The 13,829-nt window shown below is 26.6% G+C and overlaps 3 long non-coding RNA genes across 5 annotated transcripts; all 3 read left to right on the forward strand.

The window, feature by feature from the left end:
• Positions 1–939: 939 nt before the first annotated feature.
• LOC119687689 lies at positions 940–4,934 on the forward strand. Of its 2 annotated transcripts, none has more exons than XR_005253238.1 (3): positions 940–1,127; positions 1,184–1,286; positions 4,643–4,934. It is a non-coding gene; the product is annotated as an uncharacterized LOC119687689 (long non-coding RNA). The 2 variants fall into 2 exon arrangements; XR_005253239.1 differs by lacking the exon at positions 4,643–4,934 and adding an exon at positions 2,522–2,780.
• Positions 4,935–5,043: 109 nt separating this feature from the next.
• LOC119687687 lies at positions 5,044–7,471 on the forward strand. Of its 2 annotated transcripts, none has more exons than XR_005253236.1 (4): positions 5,044–5,328; positions 5,385–5,516; positions 6,725–7,219; positions 7,289–7,471. It is a non-coding gene; the product is annotated as an uncharacterized LOC119687687 (long non-coding RNA). The 2 variants fall into 2 exon arrangements; XR_005253235.1 differs by having other exon boundaries at positions 5,385–5,487.
• A 2,187-nt stretch (positions 7,472–9,658) lies between these two features.
• Positions 9,659–11,678, forward strand: LOC119687688. The gene is made up of 3 exons (XR_005253237.1): positions 9,659–9,846; positions 9,903–10,005; positions 11,507–11,678. It is a non-coding gene; the product is annotated as an uncharacterized LOC119687688 (long non-coding RNA).
• Positions 11,679–13,829: the final 2,151 nt, after the last annotated feature.

Genomic DNA, 13,829 nt, shown 5'->3' on the forward strand with positions numbered 1-13,829 from the left:
AATCTTAAACACAATAATACGAATCAATTAAAAATTTATGCATATATATGTATATATATATATATATAATTTAGTTAAACATAAATTAAGAAAAGAAATTTAAATAATTAAAAACATGTTTTTTTGTTATGATATAAAACAATTTATTTTATAAATAAGTAGTAATTGAAGTGAATTTAAAAGCAAATGTTGTTTAAATCAATATCGGTAAATGAAATAAGTGCATATAATTTTTATACAATGTAAAAGTTTAAGGAAAATAATTACATAGAAATTACAAAAATTATTGAAAAACCTTAAAAGAAATTAATTTATAAACCATATATATGAATGATATATAATGGTTAAAAATACATAAAAGCACCACAACATCAAAGAAAAATTCTATAAACTCAAATAATTTAGAGTTTCATTTGTTTCAAATACATTTTTTTTCTTAAAAGTTTCAACCAAACACAAAGAACATATATATCTCGAAAAGACGGATTCTTTCCATATGGGCGAAAGAGATTGCAGACCAAATAAACAGTTTTAAAATGCCTTATTTTAATTTCTCTTTGAAGTCTAGCACTAAATCCATTTCAATTTACATTATCCTAACCTCATATAAGAAAAAATTTTACAAGATTTTGTTCTAAAAGCCTAATGTGGAAGTGTTTTGTCCGAATAATATTATGTACACTATACACTATTAAACGTGTCATTTCAATATCAAAGAACATATTTATTGCCACCACTGTAAATGACAGTTATCAAATGACAACTAAAAAACAAATAAAGTAAATGGAGGAAATTATTTAAATTTAAAAGTAAAGTAAATTATTTATAATCTAACAATATCAACTTACAATGAATTTATAAGATAAATTGACAATGTAAATTTAAAATGAAATCAGTTGCACTTAACAACAAAACTGATCTAAAAGTTAAATAAAATTAATCAGTAACAATTAAAAAGATTAATACGACGTACATATATCATTTGAAAGAAATTATTACTGGAAAAATTAAACAAGTGGCAGAGAGATGAATCGATTTTTGGTGATTATATAGTTGGCATCTTGGAGAGTGATGAAATGCATGAATAAAAAGCAGATACTTTACAGGAACTGTTAGGTGCAGTGGTGGTGAGTTTGTGACAATAATATTAAGCGTATATAACATTACTTTAATCCTGTTATAGGGTGATACAAGTTAATTTTAGTTAAAATGATATGAGGAAAAAGCACGAAAAATATAACCTGTTAACAAGGCACTCCAATATACAGAGGAAGAGCGTCAGACACGTAAGCAAATGTTAGCACATTACTCAAAGGTGATACCAACAAAATATTTAAATTGTGAAATTATTGAGAAAGTAAGATTATAATATGTAAAAAAGGCACAAAGTTCTAATAGTTGACGTATTGATTGTATAGTGACTTGAAAGATTAATAACCTCCATTACGAATATTGAAACTCCAGCAAAAAAATTCCAGCAATCTTAGTCTATAAATTTAATTTTAACTATAATCGTCAGTTGATTAAGTTTAATTAAGATATTAACAAATAAAAGTGTTAACTGAAATAGCACCTAGTCTAAGTTTAATAAGAATTTAGCTGTTTTTATATTTTTCACATATATGTAAGTTTTGTGTAATATGTAAAGTTAGTACCTTTTAGGTAGTAAAAAGATATCGGAAAACATATTCCCTATGAGTTGAATAATATAAACCTTTATTTGAATAATCCGATATTATCCAACATAACATATCTCCTTCAACATAAAAGAGTCTGTCTGTTTTCGAGGGATAAAAATGAGAACATTTGAAAAAATATTAAAAGTCATTTCTTTATCAATTCAAATACTGAAAAACGGAAGAACTGACAATATGATATATATTAATATTAATATATTTTCTGTATTTCACCCTTAAGTTCCTCTGCAATGAATCACATACCATATTTACTTAACATGAACCTCTGCCAAACAAATTGGTGTTATGCGGGTACCACACTGTCTACATATTATATTATTGAAGTTTTCACTTCATTATAAACTCAATTATTGTGCAGTGATAAGAATAATTTTTAAATAAAATGAATAGTTCTGTGTCAATCGCAGAACTATAAGTATAATAGTGTAAAAGTATAATATATGCATATGTTTACAGTTATATGAACTCAAATTGAAAATATATAATTTCAATCATTATCACAAAGTATATACCGAATTAGTCTTGTTAAATAATAAAAATAATGTGGCTCATTATTTATTATTTAAATGAATAATAAATGAATACTGAGCACAAATAGTGCTCTAAACAATATAAGAAATAGGTGTGAAAACAGTCTAATGTGTATACTATAAAGATTCTATCTCTTTATATTATTTACCCTCCTTTTTATTCACCTAAGCTACTACCTAGCCACACCTAAGTATCTATATAAAATCATGATTGTAATAATTTCATTAACTATTTAAACTCAAACTAATTTTTAATTAAAAAGAAGTCAATAAAATATTAATTTATACTTATAGACAATGCTGCTTGTAAATCCTACCAAAGCTGTTACTGTACCATATACAATTTGGAATATCATGACATCACGCGGCTTATTGCTTACTGCTTACAGCTGACTAGGCCTATTAAATTATGCGATATGGAATCAATGTCATCACTAAAATACTAGACCTGTCGGATTCTGTATCTGATGTTTTTTTTCGCATTTCATACGAATTACTAGTGCGATGGATGTTAAAAAACTCATGGATGAAATCGAAATTTATTTGACAAAATGTATGCGATAAAAAGAAGGAAATTATTTTTAATCCATTTAAATGTGGGCTTAAAATTTCGAATTTAGATAAAAAAGACTTAAATAGAAAGTATTATTAAACGAAAAATAGTTTCATCGCTTATTATGGATTGTAGAAAGTAAAAATCTTTTCTATTATAAAAAGTATAACCGAATATGAAGCAATTTTTCGTTTAATTCATATGGTATTTTGAAGTTATCGTTTAATTTTCAATTGAACAATTTATTTATAAGTTTCTTATAAAATTGAGCGATTCTCCAAAATTAAACTAATGTAGTTTTTAAAGATAAATACGACGAAAATTACGAAGAAAACTGTTTTGCTAATGCAAAGGTTATTAAATAGTACTAAAGTATAACAAAAATATTTTATTTTTAAATTGATTATTAATTATTTTATAATTAAAATCATGATATAACAAGTAAAAAATTATAAAATGTAACTGAGAGGTTTCGAACAGTAGTGAATTGTAAAAACGGAATTTTTAGTTAATTGAATTTTTAGCTGACCATACAGCTGTTTCGAGTAATGGCTGTTTTTAGCGAATACTCCATCCTTTTAAATATTTTTAATGCTGACCTACCCCTTCCTTCACAATGCATTAGGCAAATCTGCTACGCAGATGATTGTCTCATCTACATGAGGTCCAACCTCCCCAGTTAAACTACATTGAGCTTAACAATTAACTTAGGACTCTTTGTTTACTACGTTACTATGGTAAGTGGAAGATTAAGGTCAATGCCCTAAAAGGTTCCGTCTTCGCGATAGCCCTTATGGGCCAGTGTGCTGATCGCGTTTGTACCTTTAAAACCTCGGAATAAACTGTCGTATAAAAGGTGTGTTTTGGATACTGTCAAGATATCGGAAAATATAAGTCCGAGTGCAGTGCTGTTCGAAGACTTTTATGATTTTTATATGTGCGGGAGAAATTTTTTTGTGCCTGTGAAGATTTTTTTTATTTTTGTAAATTTTCGTGAATTAAAATTGTAAATGAAAGGTACTGAAGGAGATTAAATAAAAATATTCAAGATTTTTAACAATTAAAAACAATACATATCCTTGTTTAAATAGTGGTAATAAATTAACATATCAATGAAATACGTGTGATGAAATTAATCGAGCATAGGTGTTCCAACACTCATTTATAATAATTCCAACAATCATCTGCAATACTAAAAAGTTGAACTATATGAATAACGGCAGCTTTATACACCGTTAAAATAATGAAATACCGAGACGGTGAACAGGTATTTAAAAAGTGACCGCGAGTAATGGAGAAGATAACCGAGTCCACATTTGAAAAGATCTTATAAGCAGTACAATTCCTACATATTTTATTATTATATTAAAAAAAATTTGATTTTAAATTTAAAATTCATAAGAAAAATTTTGTTTTGAGGAGAAATCTTGAACACAATAATACGAATCAATTAAAAATTTATGCATATATATATATATATATATATAATTTAGTTAAATGTAAGTTAAGAAAAGAAATTTAAATAATTAAAAACATATTTTTTTGTTATGATATAAAACAATTTATTTTATAAATAAGTAGTAATTGAAGTGAATTTAAAAGCAAATGTTGTTTAAATCAATATCGGTAAATGAAATAAGTGCATATAATTTTTATACAATGTAAAAGTTTAAGGAAAATAATTACATAGAAATTACAAAAATTATTGAAAAACCTTAAAAGAAATTAATTTATAAACCATATATATGAATGATATATAATGGTTTAAAATACATAAAAGCACCACAACATCAAAGAAAATTTCTATAAACTCAAATAATTTAGAGTTTCATTTGTTTCAAATACATTTTTTTTCTTAATAGTTTCAACCAAACACAAACAACATATATATCTCGAAAAGACGGATTCTTTCCATATGGGCGAAAGAGATTGCAGACCAAATAAACAGTTTTAAAATGCCTTATTTTAATTTCTTTTTGAAGTCTAGCACTAAATCCATTTCAATTTACATAATCCTAACCTCATATAAGAAAAAATTTTACAAGATTTTGTTCTAAAAGCCTAATGTGGAAGTGTTTTGTCCGAATAATATTATGTACACTATACACTATTAAACATGTCATTTCAATATCAAAGAACATATTTATTGCCACCACTGTAAATGACAGTTATCAAATGACAACTCAAAAACAAATAAAGTAAATGGAGGAAATTACTTAAATTTAAAAGTAAAGTAAATTATTTATAATCTAACAAAATATCAACTTACAATGAATTTATAAGATAAACTGACAATGTAAATTTAAAATGAAATCAGTTGCACTTAACAACAAAACAGATCCAAAAGTTAAAAAAAATTAATCAGTAACAATTAAAAAGATTAATACGACGTACATATATCATTTGAAAGAAATTATTACTGGAAAAATTAAACAAGTGGCAGAGAGATGAATCGATTTTTGGTGATTATATAGTTGGCATCTTGGAGAGTGATGAAATGCATGAATAAAAAGCAGATACTTTACAGGAACTGTTAGGTGCAGTGGTGGTGAGTTTGTGACAATAATATTAAGCGTATATAACATTACTTTAATCCTGTTATAGGGTGATACAAGTTAATTTTAGTTAAAATGATATGAGGAAAAAGCACGAAAAATATAACCTGTTAACAAGGCACTCCAATATACAGAGGAAGAGCGTCAGACACGTAAGCAAATGTTAGCACATTACTCAAAGGTGATACCAACAAAATATTTAAATTGTGAAATTATTGAGAAAGTAGGATTATAATATGTAAAAAAGGCACAAAGTTCTAATAGTTGACGTATTGATTGTATAGTGACTTGAGAGATTAATAACCTCCATTACGAATATTGAAACTCCAGCAAAAAAATTCCAGCAATCTTAGTCTATAAATTTCATTGTTAACTATAATCGTCAGTTGATTAAGTTTATTTAAGAAATTAACAAATAAAAGTGTTAACTGAAATAGCACCTAGTCTAAGTTTAATAAGAATTTAGCCGTTTTTATATTTTTCATATATATGTAAGTTTTGTGTAATATAGTAAATTTAGTACCTTTTAGGTAGTAAAAAGATATCGGAAAACATATTCCCTATGGGTTGAATAATATAAAACTTTATTTGAATAATCCGATATTATCCAACATAACATATCTGCTTCAACATAAAAGAGTCTGTCTGTTTTCGAGGGATAAAAATGAGAACATTTGAAAAAATATTCAAAGTCATTTCTTTATCAATTCAAATACTGAAAAACGGAAGAACTGACAATATGATATATATTAATATTAATATATTTTCTATATTTCACCCTTAAGTTCCTCTGCAATGAATCACATACCATATTTACTTAACATGAACCTCTGCCAAACAAATTGGTGTTATGCGGGTACCACACTGTCTACATATTATATTATTGAAGTTTTCACTTCATTATAAACTCAATTAATGTGCAACGATAAGAATAATTTTTAAATAAAATGAATAGTTCTGTGTCAATCGCAGAACAATAAATATAATAGTGTAAAGGTATAATATATGCATATGTTTACGGTTATATGAACTCAAATTGAAAATATATAATTTCAATCATTATCACAAAGTATATACCGAATTAGTCTTGTTAAATAATAAAAATAATGTGGCTCATTATTTATTATTTAAATGAATAATAAATGAATACTGAGCACAAATAGTGCTCTAAACAATATAAGAAATAGGTGTGAAAACAGTCTAATGTGTATACTATAAAGATTCTATCTCTTTATATTATTTACCCTCCTTTTTATTCACCTAAGCTACTACCTAGCCACACCTAAGTATCTATATAAAATCATGATTGTAATAATTTCATTAACTATTTAAACTCAAACTAATTTTTAATTAAAAAGAAGTCAATAAAATATTAATTTATACTTATAGACAATGTTGCTTGTAAATCCTACCAAAGCTGTTACTGTACCATATACAATTTGGAATATCATGACATCACGCGGCTTATTGCTTACTGCTTACAGCTGACTAGGTCTATTAAATTATGCGATATGGAATCAATGTCATCACTAAAATACTAGACCTGTCGGATTCTGTATCTGATGTTTTTTTTTCGCATTTCATACGAATTACTAGTGCGATGGATGTTAAAAAGCTCATGGATGAAATCGAAATTTATTTGACAAAATGTATGCGATAAAAAGAAGGAAATTATTTTTAATCCATTTAAATGTGGGCTTAAAATTTCGAATTTAGATAAAAAAGACTTAAATGGAAAGTAATATTAATGGGAAGTTTAACCAAATATGCACCTATCCAAGAAGAAATGTTTATAAAGCCGAAAATATGTTACAACCTCTCTAATGACAAATGAAGAGTGATTGTGAAAATAAAAAAGAACAATTTAATTTACAAAGGAAAAATGTACCTATATTTGTATTTTAAAATTTATATACAATATATACAATATAACAATATTTATGTCTCATTTAGATATAACTGAACGACATTACTTAGGATATTTTCTTAATAAAATAGAATACTAGAACAAGGAAAGTCACCAATGTTGCAAATTTGATTGTCCATTGAACTAGGGTTCTATCAATTCTGGAAAATAGTTTCATCGCTTATTATGGATTGTAGAAAGTAAAAATCTTTTCTATTATAAAAAGTATAACCGAATATGAAGCAATTTTTCGTTTAATTCATATGGTATTTTGAAGTTATCCTTTAATTTTCAATTGAACAATTTATTTATAAGTTTCTTATAAAATTGAGCGATTCTCCAAAATTAAACTAATGTTGTTTTTAAAGATAAATACGACGAAAATTACGAAGAAAACTGTTTTGCTAATGCAAAGGTTTTTGAATAGTACCAAATTATAACAAAATTATTTTATTTTTAAATTGATTATTAATTATTTTATAATTAAAATCATGGCATAACAAGTAAAAAATTATAAAATGTAACTGAGAGGTTTCGAACAGTAGTGAATTGTAAAAACGGAATTTTTAGTTAATTGAATTTTTAGCTGACCATACAGCTGTTTCGAGTAATAGCTGTTTCTAGCGAATACCCCATCCTTTTAAATATTTTTAATGCTGACCTACCCCTTCCTTCACAATGCATTAGGCAAATCTGCTACGCAGATGATTGTCTCATCTACATGAGGTCCAACCTCCTCAGTTGAAAGTACATTGAGCTTAACAATTAACTTAGGACTCTTTATTTACTACGTTACTACGGTAAGTGGAAGATTAAGGTCAATGCCCTAAAAGGTTCCGTCTTCGCGATAGCCCTTATGGGCCAGTGTGCTGATCGCGTCTGTACCTTTAAAACCTCGGAATAAACTGTCGTATAAAAGGTGTGTTTTGGATACTGTCAAGATATCGGAAAATATAAGTTCGAGTGCAGTGTTGTTCGAAGACTTTTATGATTTTTATATGTGCGAGAGAAATTTTTTTGTGCCTGTGAAGATTTTTTTTATTTTTGTAAATTTTCGTGAATTAAAATTGTAAATGAAAGGTACTGAAGGAGATTAAATAAAAAGATTCAAGATTTTTAACAATTAAAAACAATACATATCCTTGTTTAAATAGTGGTAATAAATTAACATATAAATGAAATACGTGTGATGAAATTAATCGAGCATAGGTGTTCCAACACTCATTTATAATAATTTCAACAATCATCTGCCATACTAAAAAGTTGGACTATATGAATAAGGGCAGCATTATACACCGTTAAAATAATGAAATACCGAGACGGTGAACAGGTATTTAAAAAGTGACCGCGAGTAACGGAGAAGATAACCGAGTCCACATTTGAAAAGATCTTATAAGCAGTACAATTCCTACAAATTTTATTATTATATTAAAAAAAATTTGATTTTAAATTTAAAATTCATAAGAAAAATTTTGTTTTGAGGAGAAATCTTAAACACAATAATACGAATCAATTAAAAATTTATGCATATATATATATATATATAATTTAGTTAAACATAAATTAAGAAAAGAAATTTAAATAATTAAAAACATATTTTTTTGTTATGATATAAAACAATTTATTTTATAAATAAGTAGTAATTGAAGTGAATTTAAAAGCAAATGTTGTTTAAATCAATATCGGTAAATGAAATAAGTGCATATAATTTTTATACAATGTAAAAGTTTAAGGAAAATAATTACATATAAATTACAAAAATGATTGAAAAACCTTAAAAGAAATTAATTTATAAACCATATATATGAATGATATATAATGGTTAAAAATACATAAAAGCACCACAACATCAAAGAAAAATTCTATAAACTCAAATAATTTAGAGTTTCATTTGTTTCAAATACATTTTTTTTCTTAAAAGTTTCAACCAAACACAAAGAACATATATATCTCGAAAAGACGGATTCTTTCCATATGGGCGAAAGAGATTGCAGACCAAATAAACAGTTTTAAAATGCCTTATTTTAATTTCTTTTTGAAGTCTAGCACTAAATCCATTTCAATTTACATAATCCTAACCTCATATAAGAAAAAATTTTACAAGATTTTGTTCTAAAAGCCTAATGTGGAAGTGTTTTGTCCGAATAATATTATGTACACTATACACTATTAAACATGTCATTTCAATATCAAAGAACATATTTATTGCCACCACTGTAAATGACAGTTATCAAATGACAACTAAAAAACAAATAAAGTAAATGGAGGAAATTACTTAAATTTAAAAGTAAAGTAAATTATTTATAATCTAACAATATCAACTTACAATGAATTTATAAGATAAATTGACAATGTAAATTTAAAATGAAATCAGTTGCACTTAACAACAAAACTGATCCAAAAGTTAAAAAAAATTAATCAGTAACAATTAAAAAGATTAATACGACGTACATATATCATTTGAAAGAAATTATTACTGGAAAAATTAAACAAGTGGCAGAGAGATGAATCGATTTTTGGTGATTATATAGTTGGCATCTTGGAGAGTGATGAAATGCATGAATAAAAAGCATTTACTTTACAGGAACTGTTAGGTGCAGTGGTGGTGAGTTTGTGACAATAATATTAAGCGTATATAACATTACTTTAATCCTGTTATAGGGTGATACAAGTTAATTTTAGTTAAAATGATATGAGGAAAAAGCACGAAAAATATAACCTGTTAACAAGGCACTCCAATATACAGAGGAAGAGCGTCAGACACGTAAGCAAATGTTAGCATATTACTCAAAGGTGATACCAACAAAATATTTAAATTGTGAAATTATTGAGAAAGTAGGATTATAATATGTAAAAAAGGCACAAAGTTCTAATAGTTGAAGTATTGATTGTATAGTGACTTGAAAGATTAATAACCTCCATTACGAATATTGAAACTCCAGCAAAAAAATTCCAGCAATCTTAGTCTATAAATTTCATTCTTAACTATAATCGTCAGTTAATTAAGTTTAATTAAGATATTAACAAATAAAAGTGTTAACTGAAATAGGCCAACGATTCTATTGTATTATCTGTTGTTGTTGCTACTGCTGTAACCAAATGCCCATTTCACAGCAAACACACAAAAGGTTGACAAGACTTGGTATATGGAATGAGATGAGGAAGAAAGTATAAAAACACGATGTAGGTACCGGTATGAAAGTTGTATTTAACATGGGTCCAGGTGAAATGCCTACACTTGTCTATAGCAGTTTTGTAACTTCAAAATATCTTGATATTATTAATAAATTTAAATTTTGTTATTACTAGAGAGCACCTAGTCTAAGTTTAATAAGAATTAAGCTGTTTTTATATTTTTCACATATATGTAAGTTTTGTGTAATGTAGTAAAGTTAGTACCTTTTAGGTAGTAAAAAGATATCGGAAAACATATTCCCTATGGGTTGAATAATATAAAACTTTATTTGAATAATCCAATATTATCCAACATAACATATCTGCTTCAACATAAAAGAGTCTGTCTGTTTTCGAGGGATAAAAATGAGAACATTTGAAAAAATATTCAAAGCCATTTCTTTATCAATTCAAATACTGAAAAACGGAAGAACTGACAATATGATATATATAAATATTAATATATTTTCTATATTTCACCCTTAAGTTCCTCTGGAATGAATCACATACCATATTTACTTAACATGAACCTCTGCCAAACAAATTGGTGTTATGCGAGTACCACACTGTCTACATATTATATTATTGAAGTTTTCACTTCATTATAAACTCAATTAATGTGCAGTGATAAGAATAATTTTTAAATAAAATGAATAGTTCTGTGTCAATCGCAGAACTATAAGTATAATAGTGTAAAAGTATAATATATGCATATGTTTACGGTTATATGAACTCAAATTGAAAATATATAATTTCAATCATTATCACAAAGTATATACCGAATTAGTCTTGTTAAATAATAAAAATAATGTGGCTCATTATTTATTATTTAAATGAATAATAAATGAATACTGACCACAAATAGTGCTCTAAACAATATAAGAAATAGGTGTGAAAACAGTCTAATGTGTATACTATAAAGATTCTATCTCTTTATATTATTTACCCTCCTTTTTATTCACCTAAGCTACTACCTAACCACACCTAAGTATCTATATAAAATCATGATTGTAATAATTTTATTAACTATTTAAACTCAAACTAATTTTTAATTAAAAAGAAGTCAATAAAATATTAATTTATACTTATAGACAATGTTGCTTGTAAATCCTACCAAAGCTGTTACTGTACCATATACAATTTGGAATATCATGACATCACGCGGATTATTGCTTACTGCTTTGTAATGGACCTAATTTTTCCTAGCCGGGGTAGTTCTCAGCCTAGTCCAAGGTCTTACAAGAAAATTTCTATTCGCGGGGACCCAGCGTTCAACTAATGTCGTTTCTACCGTTGAAGTAAGATGTCGTACAACAAAGTAATTATTTTCGCATTCAAGTTTTTTTCTTTATTGAACAATTGGTAATATATGTATAACAATCAATGTATTTTAAATAAAAAAAACAATTTATCAAATAATATATTTACAATTACTCGTAAATAATAATAAGCAAATAATATTTAACTGATTTCAATTTTTTTTTAAAAAAAAATAATATTAATTAATCATATTTTAAGTTTAACGTTTTATAAATGCATTTTTGTGTTCACTTAAATACAACAAAATTTATAAAAAAAACTCATAAAATGTTTTTAAATAAAAATATAAGGGAAGAAGAATTTCTATTAAGCGTAGTCGTGTGAAGATTACTTTGGTATTTCACTTAGAATTTTATGTAATATTTTTACATTCCTTAAATGTGGATTAAGTAATTAAATTTTTAATGTTACACTTTATAATTAATTAAGATTATGTTTGCATATAACAGAATACATTTTTTTTCACAAATATCTTGTTTTCAGTTTAATTTCAATTTTTACAAAGATACATTTTTTTTTTTCATAGATTCTATTTCATAAGAACTAATAATTCATGAGCTTGTTGTGTTTAGAAAGTTTATGCTCCTATGCGCTTAACTTGAAGCCTTTACGATTGTGATTGCCTTGTTGTTACTTTTCTCATTTCCATTCGAATGAGTAAAATTTGTAGATATTCAATTATACAATTTATTAATTTTTAAGCAATTCGTCCGATTTAAATAAAATAGCTTATAAATTCACGCTTATACATTGAAGTTACTTACGCGAAAATCTGCACTGTATTTTATACATATATAAGCCTTACCCTCTCTGGTACATCAGGGCTGCTTACAACGTCCAGCGATGATTATCAGGAAACGCCAATCAATTTAAACTTTGCCACGTATCGGAGACAAAGAGACACCCAAGCCGCGCCACGTCTTTTGCTTGTGGTGTCAACACGTTTATACGTTCGAACGAGCACCAGTACAAAAGCTTTTAATTGACCACTGTTAAAGCCGTCAACTATTTCTTTTATACTGTGGCTATTAACACTATTATCCCGAGATGCAAAAGTTGGCTAAGAAAATAGCACCAAAATAAATTTTTATTAATAAAATCAAAGTTTTATTTGATACTTTATGCTCTTAAGCAATTTTTAATTTTACAAAAACATAACTAAAGTTGTAAAAATCTAAATTTAGTATATAAATAATTTTTGAATAAATTATTTCTATATATGGACAAATAAAAACCGAGAAAAACACTCCGGGAGTGCAGGCAGAAGTGAAAACTTGAACTTATGGCGCGTTAGGCACTTTTTTGGGTGAGCATTTTTAGGTGCGCTCGCGACATGAGAAATTGTACATAAAAAATCAAGTTTATCCAAGCAATGTGGATAATAAGTATAATAATATAGAAACTATATTCGAAGGAAGTGGTTTTATTTAAATGAGTAAATATTAGTAAATAGTAAATACAAAATTTATCAGTTCTCATCCATAATTTCAACAACTCTTACATCATCATTATCAGCATTTTCATCATTATTATCAGGATTTTCATCAAATTCTAAAACTGATACAATAGGTCTATGGTAACTAAAGTATGAAATAAACAATTTTGATTTAAATCTATTTATATATCTTGTGAATACTGCATCAATAGTAGTTTTGTATTTTGTTGTGCTAAGATTGCGATCATTGGACATCGTTAAATCAAATTCTTGATATAAAAATTCAATTAATGATTGATTTTTGACATCTGCAAAGTTTATGTTGAAATCTCCACTCAAAATCATAGTATAATGATCAAATCTTCTATTAATTTTCATCATAAATATTGCGGAAGCAGCTTTAGAATAAATGAATAAATTTGAATACAAGAACTCTCGTATTGCTTGTAAAGACTGTTTTGGTGAAATATAAACGGCAGCCATTATTATTGTTTGTCCATTAGAATGGCATTAGGAAATACATATATCACCAATATTCGAAACATTAGTGCTAAACATACTGGTATATCTCGCATGCACTTCCATATGATCTGTAGAAAATGTGGCCATAGTATCATTGGACCGATGATAAATAGCCACCCCACCTGCTGGACGATTGT

This window comes from Teleopsis dalmanni, chromosome X, assembly GCF_002237135.1.
Source record: "Teleopsis dalmanni isolate 2A chromosome X, ASM223713v2, whole genome shotgun sequence".
NCBI lineage: Eukaryota > Metazoa > Arthropoda > Insecta > Diptera > Diopsidae > Teleopsis > Teleopsis dalmanni.